Source organism: Pan paniscus, chromosome 5 (assembly GCF_029289425.2).
Source record: "Pan paniscus chromosome 5, NHGRI_mPanPan1-v2.0_pri, whole genome shotgun sequence".
In the NCBI taxonomy this organism is placed as follows: Eukaryota; Metazoa; Chordata; class Mammalia; order Primates; family Hominidae; genus Pan; species Pan paniscus.
In genome coordinates, this window is record NC_073254.2 from 134,099,582 (window position 1) to 134,122,090 (window position 22,509).

Genomic DNA, 22,509 nt, shown 5'->3' on the forward strand with positions numbered 1-22,509 from the left:
AGAACATAGTCAGCAATACATTTCTTGTTGATTGACTATATTCCTTCTTTCTCTTTCTTTTTTTAAAATTAATTTTTTTTAAATAGAGACAGGGTCTGACTCTGTTGCCTGTCTGAAACTCCTGGTCTCAAGCCTAACTGTATTCTTTATTGTTCTAATTTTCTTTCTTTCTTTTTCTTCTTCTTTTTTTTTTTTTGAGACGGAGTCTCTGTCGCCCAGGCTGGAGTGCAGTGGCGGCTCACTGCAAGCTCCACCTCCCAGGTTCACGCCATCCTCCTGCTTCAGCCTCCCGAGTAGCTGGGACTACAAGCACCTGCCACCACACCCGGCTAATTTTTTTTTTTTTTTTTTTTTTTTGTATTTTTAGTAGAAACAGGGTTTCACCTTGTTAGCCAGGATGGTCTCGATCTCCTGACCTCGTGATCCGCCCGTCTCGGCCTCCCAAAGTGCTGGAATTACAGGCGTGAGCCACTGCGCCCGGCCTATTGTTCTAATTTTCAAAGCACTCTTAAGTATTTCATTCCTTTTGGTATTTAAAACAATCCTGTTATCCAGGGAGGGGGAGTGCTAGACTTTAAAAAAAAATGTTTAAACTGTAGAGATCTTTATAAGCTACAAAAATCATGACAGATAAGTGACAGGTCTTGGAATTAAACCCAGATCCTCTGACCCCTAGTCTGAGTGGTATATTTGTAAAAAATACTAATGACTAGAGAACTGTGTAAATTCAGATATCCAGCAAGTAGACATACCTTGCCTCTTATCTCTGGTGAATAATTATAAATTAAATTAGGTCTCAAGGGACACAAATACACACTCATCATTTCTTTTTCTGAGCGTCAGTGTTTATATCAGTGGTGCTTGGTATCTCAAATCCAGGCCTCCCGGCAGCCCATAGCCATTTTACTCTGCATTTTCTTCAAATATGCTCAGCTTTGAGGTTTCCCAGAATTGGTCCCAGTTCCCTGGACTGTCTTGGATCCTGTGGAATCCTCTACTTACCTTCGTTTCAGCAGCATTCCTGGTACCACGTGGACAGAGCTGATTTTATTCTGGCACTTTACTCGGTTGTGTTCAGCAACATGTCGGGCATGAAATATGCAGGTGCAAGCCTTGAGAAGCAAATGTAGCTTCCCTAGGCAGCCCTGACTTTCTTTTCACCCTACTTACTTAGAAAGTTATGAGGAATTGGGGGTTGAGAACAAATATACAGAAGAAGGAGAATACTTTTGGTTCAAGTTACCCATGGATTAAGGGTTATGTCACGAGACTCATTTTTTGTAGCGTTGTGTATCATTTTCCTCAGTTCAGGCTCAGTGAACACCCAAACCTCAATTTTTACCACTTTTGTCCATCCACTTAAAACTTTGACAGATTTTGAAGCAGGTACCTGTGCTCTGGGATACCAGTCATCTTTGCGGTTTACAAGAGCACTTTCAAACATCCACAGAAAAAGGAAAAAAAAAAGTTTGTGCTAATGACCTGATGATTTTTTTTTTCCTATGATCTCCCAGTAAAGTGTAAACTACTCTCATAGCTGTCAATAGAACCACTGAGTAACCAGTGCCTACCTTATTTGAGGCGGTTTTAAGGTCAAAGGAATAATTATGAATGAACACTTTTGCTTGCTAGAGGAAAAATACATTAGGAAAAAGAAGGCAGCAGCTCAAATGTCTATGGACAGCTTCAGGAGCACTGAAAAGTGATATATAATCCCTCCAAATCCTCCTAAATTCTAAGCCAAAGAAATGTCAGTAAAATTTTAGCCAAAGCATGTTACAGCTAGTATGCTACTTTAGGTAACCACACAGTAGAGTAGCACTGTTAGGAATTATGTGTACAGGGAGTGGGATTTTTGACCTCTTGTGGAGCAAGTAATTAGTTAATCGGTGCTGTTTTATATGATTGGCAGGATAATTTTACCATTTTATCTCACGGAAGAAGTTTATATTTGTTGAATCTTTGCTACTGTGATATAATATTGATTATATTTTTTATTTATTTGATACCAAATATTTATTTGATCGGGAAATGTAACCACAGTAACATTTTCTGCCTGTGGAGAAATATTGTTGTCACCTTAGAAACAATTTTCAAGAATTAAATTTGGTAAAAAGTGGGGACTTCTTACTCTTGTGGTCACTAATGAGTAGATTTTCCTTAGGATAAGTGCACTATAAATTTGCTATAATAACTAACTGATCAAATTTATAAACAGCTGTTTTCTGTGTCAATAAACATTTCTACATAGCTCTGTGCACATCTCCTGCCATAACTGGGCATAACTCTTGTTATACAATGATTAAATAGAGCATTTTGGGGTAATATTCTTTTTGTCTCACAGAACTACCTTAGATCAAATTAACATTGCATATGATACAAGTTTATGAAATAGATTGCACACATGTTCTTTTACAAATGGATTTGACTCCTTGTGGCATTAGTGAAATTTACATTGATTAACCAGTAAGCCGTAATGTTGTTTTCGATTTGGGCTCAACAAATCAATTTTACTTAATGCTCCAAGTTTTCTTTACTTTGGGGTATTTAGGGTAAGTAGATATTATATTGCCTGTGGGAAAACACTACACTTGTAATTAAGCTAAGGAGGTAATTTCGTGAAAAGAAGAAGATAATAGGGCAAAGTTTTCAAGATAATGAGATTCCCAGAAATGCACGAACTATCCCTACTTGAATGAAATAAATTACATTATCATCCATCATATGACTAATCTAAGAGTAGCCATCTCTCTGTTAAAATAGACCTATCGAATAAAATGATAAAATACTGTCACTTAGGAAAAGGATAACAAATTAAGAAATACTATTAACAAAAGAACGCTGTGTAGAGTTGGCATTCCATAAATGTTCCTTGATTTGAATTGAACAAAAAAGACCTACAAAAAAGAAATTCTCCCTTTCCCACTTACAATATATTCTATTTGTACTTTTCTGTAAATAACAGTACAGAGTAAAAACTACATATAATGGGCACGTATCCATACTTTAAAAAATACATCTATAACAACTTTTATGCAGTACATGAAAATAAGGTATTGATTTGTGGCAACTATAGTAAAATGACTGTCTAGAAGCTGGGAGAATATTTAACATGAAGTTAAAACTTTCCTTTTGAAAAAACTTCCTTGCTGATTTAGAGCTGAAGCTTATACCATTACTGAAATCACTTATTCAAGGTAATTATGAAATGCAAGGTACAATGTATAAAAGTTGAAAATCAAGACAAGGTTCTGAGAACACATACAATCATCTATTCCTAGAAAATAATTAACAAGGAAAAACTACCTGAATATTAGTTCTATTGGAGAAAAGTTACCAGGTAAGATATAAGTTCTATAAGATTGTTATGTATTTTATCACATCTCAGACTTTGTTTCTGATGCTAAAATTAGAAGACCAACAAATGGTATATTTAAAAAAATTCATTAAGCCCATCTCAGAAACTGAACAAAAAGACTTGGGTTGGAAATGATACTGAGAAGTAATGGGAAGCAAACATAGATTCTATTCTTCCTGTAAGCTCAAATTACTTACTAAAATTGAGTAAGAGATTAAGAAGGCATCAGCATATTTTCCTCGCTGTTTTTTCCCCTTCCCAAAAGTTTTATATTCTAACTTTTTGAGAAGAAAAATAGAAAAACATTTAAAAAATAATTCATCATGAACAAGTGGAGTTTATCCCAAGGATGGTTTTACATTTGAAAATCAAATAATGTAACTTATCAGAGTAACAGACTAAAAAAGAAAAACCATATGATCAGCTTAGTAGATGCTAAAAAAGCATCTGAGAAAATCCAACGTCCATTTCTGATGAAAACTCTCAGCAAATGAGAAATTGAAGGGAATTTCCTTGATCTGAGATCATCACCAAAAAACCTGCAGCTAACATCATACTTAATAAGACTTAATGCTTTCCTCCTAAAATCAGGAAGAAGACAACGTCTGTTCTTACCACTTCTACTCAACATTGTTTTGAAAGTTCCAGCCAGTGCGATGGGCAAGAAAAAGAAAAGACAGATTGGATAGGGAGTGGTAAAACTGTCTTTGTTTGCAGATGACATGATTACATAGAAAGACTGATGGAATTTATAAAAATGCTACTAGAATAAGTTAGTGAGGTTGCAGAATACAAGTTGAGCATATAAACTCAGCTGTATTTCTATATACTAGCAGTGATCAATATGAATTTCAATGTCATTGCAATAACATAAATGTGTGAAGTATTTAGGAAATAAATTTGACAAAGAATATGCAAAACCTGTACACTGATAATTAAAAAGCATTATCGAGAGAAATTAAAGATGCATGTATAAATGGAGCAGTATAACTTGTTTATGGGTTAGAAAACACAATATTGCCAATCTGTCATTTCTCCTTATATTAATTTATAGATTCAGTGTAATTCTAATCAATATTCCAGTAGGCTTTTTTGGGTAGAAATTGATAGGAGTTCTAAAATTCATATGGAAATTCACATGGGAAGGCAGATATAGGTATACAGATATAAACAGATGTGTGTGCGTGTGTGCATGTAGATATAGATATATGAGAAGGTAGATACGGTCTGGGTCCAATCAAGAGAGGGAATCTGTACAGTAATTAAAACAGAGAAAATATAAAGAATTACTAACTATAACAAGGGATTGGAGCAACCAGGGGTAAAGAGAACTCTACAGGAATAGCAGCTATAAGGAGCAGCTACGCTTTTGAATGCTGAGGCAGAGCACCCGAGAAAAAGTCCCACTCCTCGCCCCTCTGCCACCGCCTCAATAAGGTTGAAATACAGAACTGGCTGCAGCACTGGTGCAAGTTGCTTGAAATCCACTTTCTAGGGTGCCAGAGGAGCTGTTCATAGAACGTGTCTCATCAGAGGCACTCACCTATGAAAATGCCCGAGGACGTATTGCAGGGAGCTTCTGGCCACCTGGTGATGCCGGCCCCTAGAAGAGCCTGTCCAGTGCACACACTGGAACCCAGAAGGGAAACCCTTTCCTCTGGTAATATCTCTCCGGCGCCCTCTACCGACAAAGCTCAACATGCTGACAGCTCCAAAGGGAAAATATTTAAAGGACCTAGGTCCATTTTCATGGAGCAGGCAAAAAATGCATTTGGAGCTGAGAAGTAATAAAACATTAACTGGCACAAATAGATAACAAAGAGGCATAAGGACATTTTAGGGGGAAAGGGTGATGGATATGTTCATTATCTTGACTGTAGTGACAGGTATATACATATGTCAAAACTTATCAAATTGTACAATTAAAATATGTGCCATTTATTATATGTCAAGTCTACCTTAATAAAGCTGTTAAAAATGTAACTGGTCAAGCACAGTGGCTCACTCCTGTAATCTCAGCACTTTGGGAGACTGAGGCTGGTGGATGGCTTGAGCTCAGGAGTTGGGGACCAGCCTGGGCAACATGGCAAAACCCCATCTCTACCAAAAATACAAAAGTTAGCCAGATGTGGTGGCAGGCGCTTGTAGTCCAAGCTACTCAGGAGGCTGAGCCAGGAGGACTGCTTAAGCCTGGGAGGTCAAGGCTGCAGTGACCTGTGTTTGTGCCACTGCACTCCAGCCTGGGTGACAAAGTGAAACCCTGTCTCAAGAAAAAAAAAATGTATCTGAAAGTCTTCCACTACTCTCCTAACAGAAGCAACCCTTGCACTGATTAAAGGTTTAAGCGGAAGGTGTTTGTATCTATATGTGTGTGTATATATATATATATATATGCATTTATGTATTATTTTTTCATACCAAGAGCAAAATTGCTGACCATTGAGGACTCTTCCTCAGGGTGAAATCCCCTAGGGGCTCTACCTTCAGATCCACAGCTCAGGAGCCCAGTTTGGCTGGGGAAGCTCACCTCCATCTGCCTGTTCAGTGGGACCAAGAATTTAAAAACCTTCCTTGCCAAAATCCAGTAGCTCTGGAGCCAAGGCTGGACTTCCCCGGGGCCAGTCTTAACAGATACTTGGTGTTCATGAGCTCCAGCTGTCTGGCTGCAGCACATCACTCCTTCCCTTCCTCTCTGGCCATGTCTTGCTTCCTGGGTAATGGATATCCCTGGACCCTCATCGCTCTCCTTTCTGGGAGGACCTGGTCCATGGCTGCTGTTCATGAGAGGTGTAGATAATACATCATGTTACCACAGTGTGTGCTACCTTTGCAGTCTTAGAGCGTACTGACTACCCTCCCTTTCTCACTCCCCAGTCTTCTTTATGTCAAATAGCAATTCTGCCTTAATTTAATATTTATTTATTGCCTACTATATGCAAGCATTGTGTTAGCTATGAAGGCTACAACAAGGGACAGTGCAGACATAGTCTTTGCCTTCATGGTTCTTACCTTTTAGGCGAAACTGCAGAAAACATAAACAAAAATCCCAACTTAGCTGGACTTATATAATGGTCAAATGGACATAATATAATGATTTCTCTCTCAACATGCCATGTCATTCTTCAAACCAGAATTACTGTAAGCTCCTCAAGGGCAGGGACCCAGAAACGATGGACTACAGTGATGCCATTTACATATACACACATTTACATACAAAATATTCACCTCTTGGGATGACTTTTTGATAGATGAGGGCTTATTAGAGAATTGGTTTGATTTTCCCTTAGCCTACTTCAAATTAATCTGTCAAAAAGTAATTAAAATTGTTGTTGTTGATGAAATATGTAACTGTGGCCTAGAGTCTATACATTATTTTATTTCCCTGCCACTGTCACCACTGCCATCACAAAATGAATTTCATACTAGATGTTTATTAAAAGGCAGCTAGAGTATGCTGGAGGTTGGGTGGTGAGTTGAGACATGCATTAATTATCCATTAAATCAATCAATGAAACATGCTTTTGAGCATGACTCTGTGCCCAGGACCAGGCTGGTTCTGTAGGGATGAGAAGAGCCATGTAAGAATTCAGTTTTGTCCTTACAAACCTCAAATTGTTAAATGTGAAAACTAGCCAGTAGAGGCCATTTGCTTTGGAATGGTGGTACTAAACCCAAGGCCAAAAGAAAGTCAGAAATGAATAGTGTTTGGGTCTTACAGTCAAAGGACTTTCTGTGGAAGAGCTAGGCTTCATAGATATTTAGAAAATTGAAAAGTTGAAAGAAGGGTTTGGGGAGAGTGGATATAAGAGAGTAAATGAAGGGCATGATGTGGGATGAGACACGTGAGGCTATTAAAAGTGTCATGGAATTAATCAGATGAATTTTTAAAAACTGCAACTTGTTTTTGCATATTCTATAATGTAGTGGCTTCTATTAGTTTGACAAAATATTTAAAATATGTATAGTGTACTATTTTCTAACAATTAAACAATCAAATTTCATTCTCTTCAAAAAGCATAGGGCAATTTCCTATTTTCTAAGAATATCATTGTGAAAATTACATTTAATTAATTCTTGACCTTGGAATACATCATGCACCATTTAATCTATCCTCTAGTTTTATTTGGATTTCATATCCAACTCATATTCACCCCCAAAGTATAGAGAATATGCAAACCTGACCTCTTATTTTTAGTAAACTATCGTTTTTTACTGCTTTGGAAAAAAGTATATGCATGGGCCTGGAAGAAAATGTTATTTTAATAATCTGACATGGAAACTATAAACTTCTCAGTCCATTTTGTACTGGTTTCAGTGGAGCATAACTAATTCAATGCTTTCTGGGCATAGTACACTAGAGAGAAATCTTTCAATGAACAGTGCAATGAGATGGCACATATTTGTATTGCAAAATACATCTTGAAACAGTTTTAAGTTCAAAATAGGAACATCCTTAGCAAATTAAATGCTAAATGTTCCCTAGGTGCCATAAAGACATCACAGATAACTCTACCACACTTTAGTGGAAACATTTGCACATCATTTTCTAAGCCATTTAATAGTCCCCAAACAGAATGTCCTGTTTTCCTCACACAGAGCATGGGTCTCCTGCCTAGGTCTTTTGGCCTCTGCCTCCCTGGGTGACAGAACTCCCTCTCTATGCACTGCACTCCCTACTTCTCACGTAACTAGTGCTGGGGAATAACTTCCTCTCCATAGAGGTCTAGGGGCCAGAAACAGAATGTGAAGCTGGGTTTACTTTTCAGGAATCAATAAACTGTGCATATTCTATTAAAAAATAAGCACCCTAGAACCTTACCATAACCTTGGGGCCAATGCTAGGTATTTGACTTATTTTAGAGGAAAATGACTTGTTACTCATTTTCTTGGGTTTTTCAGTTTCAAAACTCATAAAACCTTGCCATCTCCAACAACTTTACATCTCTGAAATCCTATTTTGAAACCTCCTGCCTCAACCGTCATGTCCTATTCATCCAGTTCACTGATTCCAGTACTCCACTCCAGAAATTTTCTGACCTCCTTGAGACCCATCACTCCTTTACATGACTAGTGTGTTTCCTCCTTGCCGTCCTTCTCATAACCTCACTTTCTCCTTGGCTTGGAGTCCATGGTTCCGCTGTATAATTATCCCTCATAAACACTGTCACTCTTTTCCATTCTCTTCATTTGGCAAAACCTCAACCATGGTGAGCTGGGCAGAATAATGGCTACCTAAAGATGCCACGAGCTAATCCCTGGATGTGTGAATATGTCAGATTATATGGCGAAGGGGAATTAAAGTTGCAGATGGAATGAAGGTTGGTAATAGCTGGCCTTGAGATGGAGAGATTGTCCTGCATTATCCAGGTGGGCCCAGTGTAATCTCATGGGAGGCAGAGGAGGGAGAAGCAGAGATATGGCAGCCATTGCTGGCATTGAAGATGCAAGGGATCAACAAAGCCAAGAGATGAGCTCCAGAAGCTGGAAAAGGCAAAGAAATGGATTCTTCCTTAGTGCCTCCAGAAGGAATGCAGCCCTGCTGACTTCTTGAATTTAGCCCAGTAATATCCAGTTTGGACTTCTGACCTGTAGCAAGGTAATCAATTTGTGTTCCCTAAGCCACTAAGTCTGAGTATGTTATAAAAGCAATAGAAAACTAATGCCCACGGTTAAATTCAACTATCTACTTACTCTCTGCCAGCATCTACAGAGTTGATTATTGCAAAAAGCATACCACCATGCTAGTTGACCTCACTTTAAATATGGCTACATGTCAAAATTGGCCTCTTGACTTTTCCAGACTATCTTACCACACTTCTCCTTCTCCTCCAAGCTAATTATTTTACAACTTTTCTTTCCTCAAATCTCCATCACTGCCTTTCCTCAATTAACTCTTAGCTTATGCTTCTTACTTTACCGAAAAAACAATGATAAATAATTGGAAAATACCACATGTTCCTGCCATTTTCCTAATGTTTCTATTGGTGCACAGGTGTTCTGTCTTCCACATGTTATAGTAGTAGATGAACTGTCCATGAGCCAATTGAAAGCCAATCTCTTCCATTGAGTCCTGGATCCCACCCCTCTTGACATCTCAGGGGCCTCCCTCATGGCAGTAACACTTAGTAGCTCAGGCAAAATATGCTGAAGTCTTAATTCCACTTTTCCCCTCAAATGCCATATCCAAAGGCACTGGTAATTCCTGTTGTCTCTACACCATAGATGCCCTGAGTCCAATTACTTCTGTCATCTAGAGATGAGACTGCTACAGCTTGGTCCAGTTCTTCTTCATCTCTCACCTGGATGGATGCAATAACCTTTCTATCTTCACTCTCCACTGTTCTATGGCCTTAGTAATTTTTTCTAAAGTGTAGATTAAACTATTTCTTCACCCATAATCTTCAAAATTCTCTCCACTGCAACCAGTAAAAAATCTAAACTCTAGCATGTGCTATGAAAATATATGTAACTGGACACCTGTTTACTCCAGCCTTATTACAACTTTTCCCTTCATTTACTCCAGTCACACTGGCCCCCTTTCTCTCCCTCACATTAAACAGGCTTGTTTCCACCCAGGAGAGTTGTATTTGCTATTCCTTCTGCTTGGAATGATCTTCCTCTCCTTCAATGGATGGCTGCCTTCTTTCCATTGATGTTTCAATTTGAGTGTCACCTCTTCTAAGAAGACTTCATTAATGCTAGCCAAGCAAGCCTAAAGTTGATCTATTAAATTACTCATAGCATATATCAGTATCCAAACTCTCACTGATCCATTAACTAAAACACCATCCATTTATTGTCTTCCTGCCCCCACCAGAATGCCTGGCATATAGTGTTTCAATAATTTTTTTAATGACTACTCTTATGCTAGTCTATAAGTTAACACTCCAGAGTTAACTTGGTTGAAGAAAGATTTGGGCAAGATAACTGTCAAAGTCTTTTTTTTATGTGATCATTTACTTGTCCTTGGAAGTAGTATGAAAGTAGGATGCCTGTGTATCATTACATTGTTATCGTTAGAAATCAGGCTGGCCAGCTGCAGTACCTACCCATCTTTCTTTGTTTCTACTTTGATTCTGTGACAGGATTAGTGACAGCAATAATTACCTCAAATGAATAGTTTATACCTAACTGAGAGTGCTTATATTTTAATTTTTGTTCTGCCATTACAATGACAAGCTGTGGGCTTTCTCTGCATTTGTTACGCATGCATTGCTTTGGTTTCTGAGACTAAAATGGAATAACCTGGGTGGTGGAAACAATTTATAGTTCTTTAAACCACTATAGTGCCAAACATGTAGCAGGTTCTCTATGACTAGTTTGACTCACTGATGGATTTTCTATGGAGTCACAAATATTTCTTGCCTCACTGAGGCCTTCCTTTCCTCCATGCCTAGCAATGCACTCACCTTCTACTTTATCCATTGTGCTGTTACTTTTAAGTGTTAGCAGTAAGTGGAGGAATAATCCCTCCCATTTCTGATTTACAGAATAGGATGTTACTAAAGTTTTCTTGATGGTAATGACATAAGAACTCTCAGAACTTTTCAACAGAGTCTTAGCTACTGAAGATCCAATAGGATCATATAATTATGTGATCTCTTACAGCATGATTTGCAAAAACAGGAATGCTGGGAGGCCTCAGTCATTGGCAATATAAAGTCACACATTTTTCCTACTTACAAAACTGCTCTTTAAAATCTGATTATGTGCAGATATTAGGTCTATTTTGTTATTATTACACATATGTTTTTATGATTGGCACAATATTTATGTTTTGATTTTTCCTTTCTTGACTAAATTAATCACAGTATAATATATAAATGAAGCAATTATATTACTGAGAGGACAAAAATGTTTAAAGAAAATGTTGTAGTTGAAACTGCAAGTTACTTTTTAAAAAAAATCGTATTGATCAGTTGCTTTGCTGTAATTTAGACTCAGTCATAGGAAAATGCACTCTTTTTGTGTTAAAAGGTTATGTGAACACAAAGGTTATGTGATTTCATTAATTCACTCAGCAAATCACCTTTGATATTATCTTCATAAGCTTTATAAATGCAAGGACAGTGTTCATATGGTTCAGTATTTTTTCTGCAGTGACCAGAGTCCTGGTCCCGAAATCAAGTGCATAAATGCTATGTACAATGTGGAATCTCAGTAATTCCCAGTTGGCAAATTATGAGGATAATAATAAAACCTATATGAGGATATATTTTATTTTTTATGCCATCCCATATATTTCTGTCTCACATGAAAAAGGCATGAAAGTAACACATGAATTTTAGAGTGGTTGATGGTGGTTGAAGGGTATGTTCATTTTCCTGAAGATTTTTTTTTAAATTCTGATTTTCTAAGAAAACTATAAAAGTCTCTCATAGACACATTTACAAACAAGAAACAATGGCATTTAGTTGAATTTTGGGGAATAAGTTTTTGCAGCAAGTATGTCTAGCATGAAGTTAGCAGTCTCAGAACCTTTTGGCTAAATTACATGAGTCTCTTTCTCTTAAAAAGCTAACCAAGTCTCTGTTAGCTTGGTCTAGTCCTGCTATAAAGAAAAGAATAATGTCACATATCTGTCCTATCATTATAACAATGACATAGTGTTAACCTCTTATGGAAGGGGAAAGAAGCATAGATGCCAGATTGAATCCCACTGGCCCGAAAATCTTGCTCTTTCCCTTATACACAATCCCTCCACAAATGCAAAAAGCATGGCTAACTTGCTGTGATCCTTCCCCACATTATTTCAAATGTCCAGAAAGACACTAAATAAAATCAGAAGTTGAACTATTTGAAGGAAGTTCTCTTTCTTTTTATTTTTTGTTTGAAATCCTGTTTAGCATCCAAGCAGGCTTCTATGATTGACGGTGGTAAATGACAGATAGGGTTCAATAGAGTTCTGTGGTGAAGGGTAAGTATTTTAGTGTCTCTGTGGCCTGATCCAAAGGCTATTCCTAGCAGTTTGTCATTTAGTACAGAGAAGGTTAGTGAGGTCATGTTGATATATGATCTTTTATGCCCTGAACTTATCACTGCAGTTGAACTGGCCCTATAATTCTCATTAACAATGAGCAGTTATTTTTTGATACTAAAGCATAAAATAAAACAATTTTTTTTTGCTCTATTCTCCAAACTACAATATAAAGAAACGGCACTGCTGAAGTTTAAAGTATTCCACCAGAGAAATTTAGGGTATCTTTATTTTTACCCACAGGAGTAAAAAGACTTTAGCGTTCTCAGAAGAAAACCAAATGAGATCACACGAATGAGACTGCTGGTAAGAACTGTCTAAATGTTAACATCACCATGATAAATATCTGTTTTTAATGGAGAATGAGATTACCTTTAAAGATATTCTAGCATCTCAGCATATATTCCAAAAGGAATACAATTCTCTAAAGGAAGAAAATGCCAAAGAGATGGGAAGGCAATGTGGGATGGGAGAAAGAAATGCCAGCCTAAGAATTAGGAGACCCCAGTTCTAGTCTGCCTAGGTTATGGGCTAAATGATGTGCAGCAAAGACCATAACCTCTCCTTACCTGGTCTTTTCTTGCTTGGATTTTACTAACAGCCTGGAGTGTTTTTGAGTCAGCTGACAAACTTACTAGGTCTCCAAATCCATTTACCCCACAGACCTTTCTATTTTTATAAGTTTCAGCAGCATCTCCAAGAGCATTAAGAATAAAGTTAAATTTCTTAGCAGGCCATAGATATCTTTCAAGGTTTAACCCTTGCTTACCTCTTACTTTGCCCTTCGCCTTCCACTTCCCACCTCCTTCCCCATCCTCTTGCCATCCAGAACTAATGGAGCTTCTGCCCTAACAGCTAGATCTCCATTTTCCCCCACCACTGACCTAACTCTTACTTAATGAGTTTAAGTAATGGCTTACTTCACCTTAATTGCTGCCCTTCCTTTTGGGTTTGGTGCCATCCTTTGTTACATTTTAGCACTTACTGTATTATAATAATCTGTTTACTTATTTGTTCTCCCCCTCCCTTCATCCATTAGACTAACGCTTCTTGGCAAAGGGTAGTCAATGAATAATGAATGCATGAAAATCAACTCTCCTTATTCCTATTATTATAGGGGAAGGGGAGATGGAAGTTGAGTCATTGGCTAATATCATCATCAAGAAATCAAGTCATCATTTTTACCAGGAATTCAAAATTCCTCCCCCTCCCCATTCTGGCTGAATGCTCTGGTGGAAAATAACTAATTAATTAACTGAATTAATTTTAATTCATTAGAATACTAAAATTAATCTTGAAGAAATAGCTCATTCCTTTTACTTTCTAGGCAAAATATCTTGAATTTGACTGCAAATAATAAGTTCCTTTGGGCTAATTTTTCATTCAACCCTGTCTTGGTTCCATGTGATCATGGTTTATATCTGGGCATCACTTATCTCTGCTAGAAAACACAGAGGTAGCCTGGAATAATGGAACAAAATATTTCTCCATGCAAAATCAGAAAATATGGGTTTGAATTTGTCATTTCTTAGTGTGGTGACATTGGGCAACATATGGAATCTTTTGAACCTCGGTCTTCTCTTCTGTAAATTAGGGTAATACCCAGCTTACAAAGTTATGGCAAGTCTCAGGTAAAATGATCCATGATGTGAAAGCACTTCAAAACAGTTAAATGCTAAACAAGTATGCTATTACTCTAACCCTAAACCCAAACTGTCGGTATTGTTTATAAATTGGCCATCCAATCTAACTTCTTCCTAGAGATACTATACCAGGCAAAAAAGACCAATTTGAATTTTATCTCCTCTGCCAAGTAAAAAGAAACCAGAAAATGCCTAAAGAAAGGAGGAAGATCAGTGCATCAAGCAGGCCAGATATAATCCACAACGTAGATTACTGACTTAGGCTAATTGGGAATTCAGAAATAGACATCTCTGCCCTGTATAACTACCCCTTCCCTCAAATATTTCACTCCCTACCCAGACATCTACCTCTAGGAGTGGCACTGTGGGCAACGTAGGGAATTCAGAGTGCAACGAATGTCTCTATAGTGTCTCATATTCTGAAAATGCCTTTGCAATCAATTCTATATATTATGCTTCACAAGGACCTAGAGAGGTATGTTAATATTATCCTTGGATCAGAAAAAGAAGACACCTAGCAATTAAGTGATTTGCCTCACATCATAAAGGGAATTAATGCTGACACCAACATTCAAAGAGGCCTTCTTTGCATGGCAAGGAGAACTCCTTTATTTCTCCAGTTGTAAATTATCCACATTATGACCAGATTTACCAGTCCTCAAGGCAGATGACCTTGAGGTACCATTGAGGTTCTGAGGGGGCATGTATGGACATCTATACAATTATTGCCAGCTTAGCCACTTCCACATAAGTCACAGCTAGGTATAATTTTCAGCGGAAAAAAAATGGCATATAGAAATGAGCCACTGATCTATATATAGTCAGGCAGGTAATACAAAGAAGAGACACAAGGGCAAATCTGTGTTTTGTCTTTAAGAGTCTGATGTTCTTTCTTGGAGACCAGTGATTCTCAAACACTTTATGTATTTCTTAAGGATGGGAGTTAACTGCATTATAAACAATCTATATATAAGAAAGCAATTATATGGGGTTATTACCATTGTTTACCATTATCTTGACTACCGATTCTCATTTCTCTACTCAAGAATATATAGTGAATAAATAAAGTAAATTTGAAAGTTTAAAACATGGAAGTAAATATGAGCTCCCACAGGTGGGACAGGCCTCATGACCAAAATGAATTGATAGAAAGGTATATGTCTCAGTCATTAATCTCTTCACAAGATGTTTACAGTTCTTCTTTCCGACAGGTGGTAGGAGAGTATTTCTCCATCCCCTTTAGAAGACAGGAGTAGAATAGGACTATTCTGACCAATAAAACATGAGCAGAAATGGCACATGTTACCTCTAGGTGAGAGCTTTAACAGTTGGTGTGAAATGTGGGTCTCTTTCTCTCTGCCACCATGTCTGGTGTCTGGGAATGCTCCAGATAGTGGCTGTTCTGTTTGTCTGGTCCTGGACTAAGACCAAGAGGAACACAGGAGTACCCAAGCCACGATGGATATGTAGCATGAGAAAGAGAAAAACATATATTATAAACCACTTAGATTGGAGGGTTGTTTGTAATCAAAGCATAACATGTACTGTCCCTATGAGACAATTCACCTGATTGAAAAAGAACGAAGGCACTAAAGGAGTAAGAATAGCAAAGCATAAGAAGAGGCACACAGTGAATGGATGCCCACAAACCTAAAGGGAAAAGCAGAATGCAAAGTGCCTGAGGGAAGATAAACAAGACAGTAGAGAAGTTATTTCATTGGGGTGAGTCAGCCAAAGTCTTTCCTTACACAGATGGCAACACTGGCATGGTGGTTGGACCACCATTGGGAGACTCATCCATTTGATAGATGACAGAACTTTTGTTCTGATAAAATGGCAGAATCTGATAAATTCTTGACTTCCAGAAAATAATGTGACCTTTCTTTTAAAACCAACAATGTGGTCTTTCAAAAGTTGGGGAGGCAGTGAGGGGAACTGCAAATTGAAATTAAACTGCCTCAATAAGGAAGAACTGTGTAATATTAAGGACGACATGAAAAACCTAGGAGATTAAGTAGCAACCAACTTAGGGAGAGCACTGCACACAGAATTGCACTCTAGCTTTTAGATAAGCGAATATGAAAGATTTAGAGAAGAGATGTTTGTGATATCCTAATTATAAATTTTAAAAGGGTTTGGAACTCTGGCAGGATGGGAAGATTTAGCATATTCGATTACAATAATGTCACAAATAATCCTGATTAGGAGCCCTCAATCTTTGCTGGATACTACATGCTTCACCAATTCACTCAACAAATGTTTATCGAGTAACTACTGGGAGTTAGAAATTATGTCAAAATGTTGGGGTTCAAAGAGGACATCGGTCCTGCCCTCAGGAAATTTACAGTAAAACAAGAGAGATAAACAATAAAGAAGTAATCCCAGCACTTTGGGAGGCCAAGGTGGGTGGATCTCAAGGTCAGGAGTTCGAGACCAGCCTGGCCAACGTGGTGAAACCCCGTCTCTACTAAAAATACAAAAATTATCCAGGTGTGGTGACATGTGCCTGTAATCCCAACTACTCAGGAGGCTGAGGCAGGAGAATCACTTGAACCTGGGAGGCAGAGGTTGTAGTGAGCCGAGATCGTGCCATTGCACTCTAGCCTGGGTGATAGAGCGAGACGCTGTCTCAAAACAAAACAAAACAAAACAAAAAACAACAAAAAAACCCCAAATAAACAATGAACAGACAAGCCCCCAGTAGCATTTATTAAATATTTAGTATTCATTAGTGATTATGACTGTACCTTTACCTGATTTTTTCCCCTAACTATAAGCCTCTAGATAGGAGTAAACAGGAGAAACTGAGGTACAGAGAAATGAAGTAATTTAGCCCTACATTTATACAGTAATTGTCCAAACTATGACAGAAAGTCAATCTTCTATGATTTCAATGTCTGTATTCTTTCAACCATACTTTGATGCCTTTCATATCTAACTTTGAGATTACATATACTGTTTTTACATTTTAAAAATGTTTGTTTGTGTGTGTGTGTGTCAAATGAACAATAGATTTATCTCACACACAAAAAATACTTCTTTATGTGATTATTTTGGTCATTTTTTTCAGTTCAATTGGAAAATAGTTATAGAAAATCAGGGGACATTAATGATTTATAGGCTATGATTTGAGAACCTTTCTAGTAAGTCACATGGAAGATACAAAGTTGCTTTTCAGAAAAGAGTCTAAAAATACTTAACAGAGAAAAAAAGGATACTCTTAGAGAAAAATAACAAAATCCTCTCTAAAAATACAAGCAGCGATCAAATTGGTTTTACAAATGTATAGGTGAGGGTAGAAATTTCTTATTTTTAAGAGGATTTTGTTCTTTTTCTTTAGGGCTTGAATTCCACGAATTAAAAAGGGAGGTCTTACATATTTCTTTTTTCAGAAGTCCCAGTAATGTACACCTATAATTGGAGGAATTTTGGCATCTGAGAATATAACTCAGCATTTATTATAAGCCAAACAGCTAAATTGATTTTAGCATTCTGGAAGAATAATTGCACCTTTGGTGCTGAATTGCTTCCCTGTGAGCATTGAGCCAAATATTAATGTACATTTGAAAGGAAACAAAAAACTTTCAAACTCTAATGTACCTCAGGCTTATAAATCGGAATCCAGTCACTTTAAATTAAGTTGGATTTCTTGAAGCAAAAGTACTCTTATTATTTTTGTATCACTGTTCTGACCCACAGTTTATACATCACATAACAGTGTTCTAAGCTTTTCAAATACAATAGAAATCTCCACGTGGGAGGTTTCTGTGATATTGCTCGCTCCACCTAGCACAAGCAACCACCACAGTGTCAACTCAACTCCTAGGACGTCCAAAAGACAGGTGATATTTATTCCACTCAGAGTTCTTTCTGTAATGCAGTGCATCAAGGACAAATTTACTGCCTGTTAATTCTTTTACATATTTTTTGCATTAAAGAAAAATTTAAATTTCTTAATAAGCAAAAAAAGGAAAAATGTATAATCTAATTACCTAACAAAAAAATTGGTAATATCTTGGTTTGTGACTTTCCAAACCCTTTTCTTTGTAGATAAATAAAATTTTCTTTTTATAAAAAATACAATACTAGTATTTATTACCTTATTTTTTCACTTAATCACATGTTAAAAGAATATTTACAAATAATTTAACATAGTTGTATAGTATTAGTGCATGGCTTCCCATATTTTTAAAAAAACAACCACTATATTTGAATATTTAAGTTGTCTCCAATATTTTGTTATTATCACATCATTCCTTAGCATATCTGCCATAAAACAAATTGAATGTTTATTTTTATTTATTTATCTGTATATTTGTTTATTTTTAGCAAATGTTAAAAATAACATTTTGGAGGTGGGAATACAATTTTGGGTGATAAGGAGTTAATGAATATTAGATCTTAGTTCTGACAGCGTGTCCTACCTTCTTCCTGCTGGAAGTCCTGTCCCAGGCCCCACCTGGGTGCTAGATGCCAGGGGCTGCTACCTTCTATGCCCTTGCTTCGCTCCTTGTCGAGACTGGGGCTCTTCCCTGACCCAGTCCAGACATCACCCCCTGTCCCTGGGGATGAACCTGTCTTGCATAATACTTGAAGGGAAGGTCCAGCTGGGATTGTCTGTCACTCTGCTTAGCCAGCCTTGCTAAGCTGACAGTTTCCAGAATGTGTGATGAGCCCTTAGAGTCATGCTTTGGTACCTGGAGCCCTCAGGAGCCACTCTGCAGGATACCCATATCATCCTTCGAGGCTGACCTTTGGGGGCTGTGCGTAAACATTTCATCATTCACATAAGCATTCATTAATTCACCTATCACACAATTTAGTGAGATCCTACTTTTCAGTAGATTTTGTCTGGGTCTGGAGACACAAGTGTGAATAACATAAACTCTACCCTCATGGGGTGGGGCTAAGTTTCAGAACTCCCAGGGAATTCTGAGCCAAGAGAGAAGGTATTTATGGCATCCAGTTAGAAAATCTCTGGAATTCTAAATTTTCAACAGGGTGGTAGATTACATTTAGTTTGGAACAATTGTGGCATTAGGTATTTTTATTTCAATGATTTTCCCTCTTACATTCATAGCAATCCTTGTTAATTCAAGATTGGAAGAGAATAATTCACCTAGGATGTGAAACCTACCCTTCTGTTAACATATGTTACAAATACACTGCAATGTGAAGAACCAACTATGCCTCCACCATGTCCACCTTCCCTACCTTGGAGGAGTGTGTGTGTTATAGGTAAAGTGTGAGGACAGAAGCAAGGAACACAGGGATGACTTGTAGGTCATAACATTATTGTTTTAAACAAGATTGTAACATTTGATACTCTGAACTTCCAATCTGCAGTGATATTTATTGTTGGATACTGAATCATTAAGCCAGTGAAAACTTTTCTCTTATTTCAATGTCAAGTGTATATACAGATAGTTTTTTGTTTGTTTGTTTGTTTTTTTGAGACGGAGTTTCACTCTTGTCGCCTAGGCTGGAGTGCAATGGTGCAATCTCAGCTCACCGCAAACTCCACCTCCTGGGTTCAAGCGATTCTCCTGCCTCAGCCTTTCCGAGTAGCTGGGATTACAGGCATGCGCCACCGCACCAGGCTAATTTTGTATTTTTAGTAGAGACGGGGTTTCTCCATGTTGGTCAGGCTGGTCTAAAACTCCCAACCTCAGGTGATCTGCCCACCTTGACCTCCCAAAGTGCTGGGATGACAGGCGTGAGCCATCGCGCCCGGCCATACAGATTGTTTTTACACTGCCCAGGCTCAACACTCAAAGTTGGAAGAGACCTCAAATATCTTCTAGCCCAAGACATTCATTGTAGAAATGAGAAAACTAAGCCAACACTAAATGGCTTGAGGTTTTCCCACTTCAGAATTTGAATGTCCAAAAGCAGTTAAGAGATGTCTGACTAAAAACTGAACAGAACAAAGTATATACCCAAGAGGATAATTCTTTAAAAAGTATCAAGAAAATGAAAATAAAAATGAATAATTGTCCAATTAAATAAAATCCCAACTTTTAAGCCACACATTCAAGGTCCATTTTTTGTCTTTCCTAACATAAGGTCTCCTTTCCAGTCAAGTCACTTTTTGAATGCAAGCATATAGATCCACAATCCCATTCAGCATGCTAATCCATGACTTGACCTGCTTCATGCCTAGTTCAGAAATTCAGCCTGCCTTCCAGACAAGTGGGTCCTATAGCTATGAATCTTTGGCTAACATGTACTCTGTATGGAACACATACTCACTTGCAAGTATAAATGTTACTTTGGAAATTTAATAATTCTTTGCATATGTTGGGGTATTTGGTAACTCCAAGATAATTTTTTTTTTCTTCCAAGATTTTACAACCCTGTGAACTTCTCAGGATGTACTACGGAGGAGAATTCACTGTTGCTCCATGTATTTCTTTTTTCAAGAATTATATAAGGATACCAGCTCTTTCACTGATCTTTACCATGATCATTATCACATCCACTTTCTAAGGCTGAGGTCAAAGCTGGCAGTGCCCTTAACATCTCCCTTCCACCAAGAGGTATCTTGCCATAAAGATCTTCCTCCCGTGGTTTCAAGTTGCCTCTGGAATGCTTCTGAACTCCCTAGCTTTGATTTTTCCCATTGCAGTCCCTGCCTTTCTGTCCAGCTCTTGCTGTGACTGACAACCACCATGGACCTGATACCTTAGACCCCTGTTCTTCCTGATGTTGCACTAAATGACTGGGCTGACAACCCCATACAATCCCAGCTCCTGAGTCCCAACCCAGGTCAGACCTGCCCTGGACCTCAGAGGGAATATGGAACCCTGGAATGCAGGGTGTGCCAAGGATGCATTTTGGCCAGACTGAAACTCCCAAGGCAGCTTATCAATTTCTTTCATTTCTCTCAGTCTATAGCTTCTTATTCTACAAGGGCTTCAACTAACCACACCCATTCCCTGGCGCCCAACCACATATGTGACTAAAATAATACGTGAGGTTTTTGTGTTTTGTTTTTATTTTTGCCTATATCAAACAGACATTTAGGTGAATACATTTTGGAAATATCCTAGCTTATATTAATACTTTTCCATTACTATGGTTCAGTTTTTTGGTAAGCAGCTCTGTCCAGGATTAGCTCTTTTTTTTTTTTTAATCAAATGGGACCAGCTAATGAAAATAAACCTTGATAACCAGAGGAAAAAAAATACACAAAGGATTTAACATTATTATCCTGCTTTCTTGGTCCATGAGACAAAGTAACTGAAATCTCTCTTTTAGATCGTATTATTAACAATCAGCTATCGATTTTCAGGTTTACATTGTTTTGGGTCATTTGTTGTATTTCTCTCCAGAAAACTGCTTGATGGTAATAAAGAAAATATTCTATAAAATGAGCAGTAAGATGCAATGTTTCAAAGCTTGATCCATGGGGTGAGTCTAGTTGTGTGGCATAAGCAATTTGCCTAGGTGGCTACTTTTGCTGGAAATCTCTTAAGAAAAGCAGCCAGGATATAAGTTTATATATCTTGGGTTGTCATTAAACTCAGTCTGGGGAAAGCAAATAAAATATCATTGATTTTTTTCTCTGGAAGATGTGATTTTCCACTTAAATATGTAAAATAAAATATGTTCAATAAATTAAATGATTTTTTTAAAATACAAAACACTTCTGAAGTAGAAATATTTTTAGAAAGAATTACAATTTGAGCTTTCTAGCATCACATATCAAGAGCAATCTAACATATGCCTTTCAATTAGGAAAAGCATATACAACTTAAAAACTTTTATGTTTTTCAGTAGAAATTTCCTTACCAAGGCTTAAAATTCAAAAGGTGCATAGTAAAGGTCACTTAAAAATGTTTGAATATTCTGAGAAAATTATTTGCAAAATGTAGGACAATATATCAAAAATAGTTGTAAATATATAAAACTATTTTGGTTCAGCAAAAGAGTCATTGAATTCTAGTAAACTAGTTTTCTAAATTTTTATCTTTTTTATGAAGGTTCTTAAATATTCAGAAGGATCAAAAGGCACTCTATTTCCAGCATCATCTACATCAAAAGCAATTCTTAAGAAATTGGTAGTTAGGTAGAGTTTTACTCCTATAATGGAGCCTTATATCACATATTCCTATTTAAGGCACTAAGACAACAAACAGCATAACTGGGACCCTGAGTTGAACTCCACCTGATTAATAGATACCCACTGTTCAGGGAGAGTACTTAGTTGATGCAAAGCTGAAATCATCGCACAGTGTCTCAAATATATCAACTTGATGATTACCTGACTAGCCTTTCCTGCTGACTTCTTGTCAACACGTGATAGCCCATTTGGCATTGTTTGCCTCTGCTCTAAAATGCAGAAATAGGCAAATAATCCAGGCTCTCTTTTGAAGTGAAATACATGCAGCATGGAAGCTGACAGGTATTACAGGGAACTAGGAAACAAAACCCTCAGAGACCGCTCAGAAAAATACCTATAGGAGGCCATTGAGACAACAAAGCTCTTGAGGTAAAATTCTATCTAAGAAGCTTTAATCAAAGAGCAG

At 37.5% G+C, this 22,509-nt stretch overlaps 1 protein-coding gene across 11 annotated transcripts in view; it reads right to left on the reverse strand.

Annotated features, from left to right (window-relative positions):
• The window catches only part of HS3ST5 (heparan sulfate-glucosamine 3-sulfotransferase 5), a 287,217-nt gene that overhangs the window by 47,862 nt on the left and 216,846 nt on the right, over positions 1–22,509 (reverse strand). Inside the window, exon 1 of one of the 11 annotated variants that reach the window (XM_034962731.3) lies at positions 4,902–5,315. The exons of the other annotated variants lie outside the window; for them this stretch is intronic. The gene's annotated coding sequence lies outside the window, so the exon portion shown is untranslated. Of the gene's footprint in view, positions 1–4,901; positions 5,316–22,509 lie in introns of those variants that run through there. 11 annotated transcript variants of the gene reach the window in all.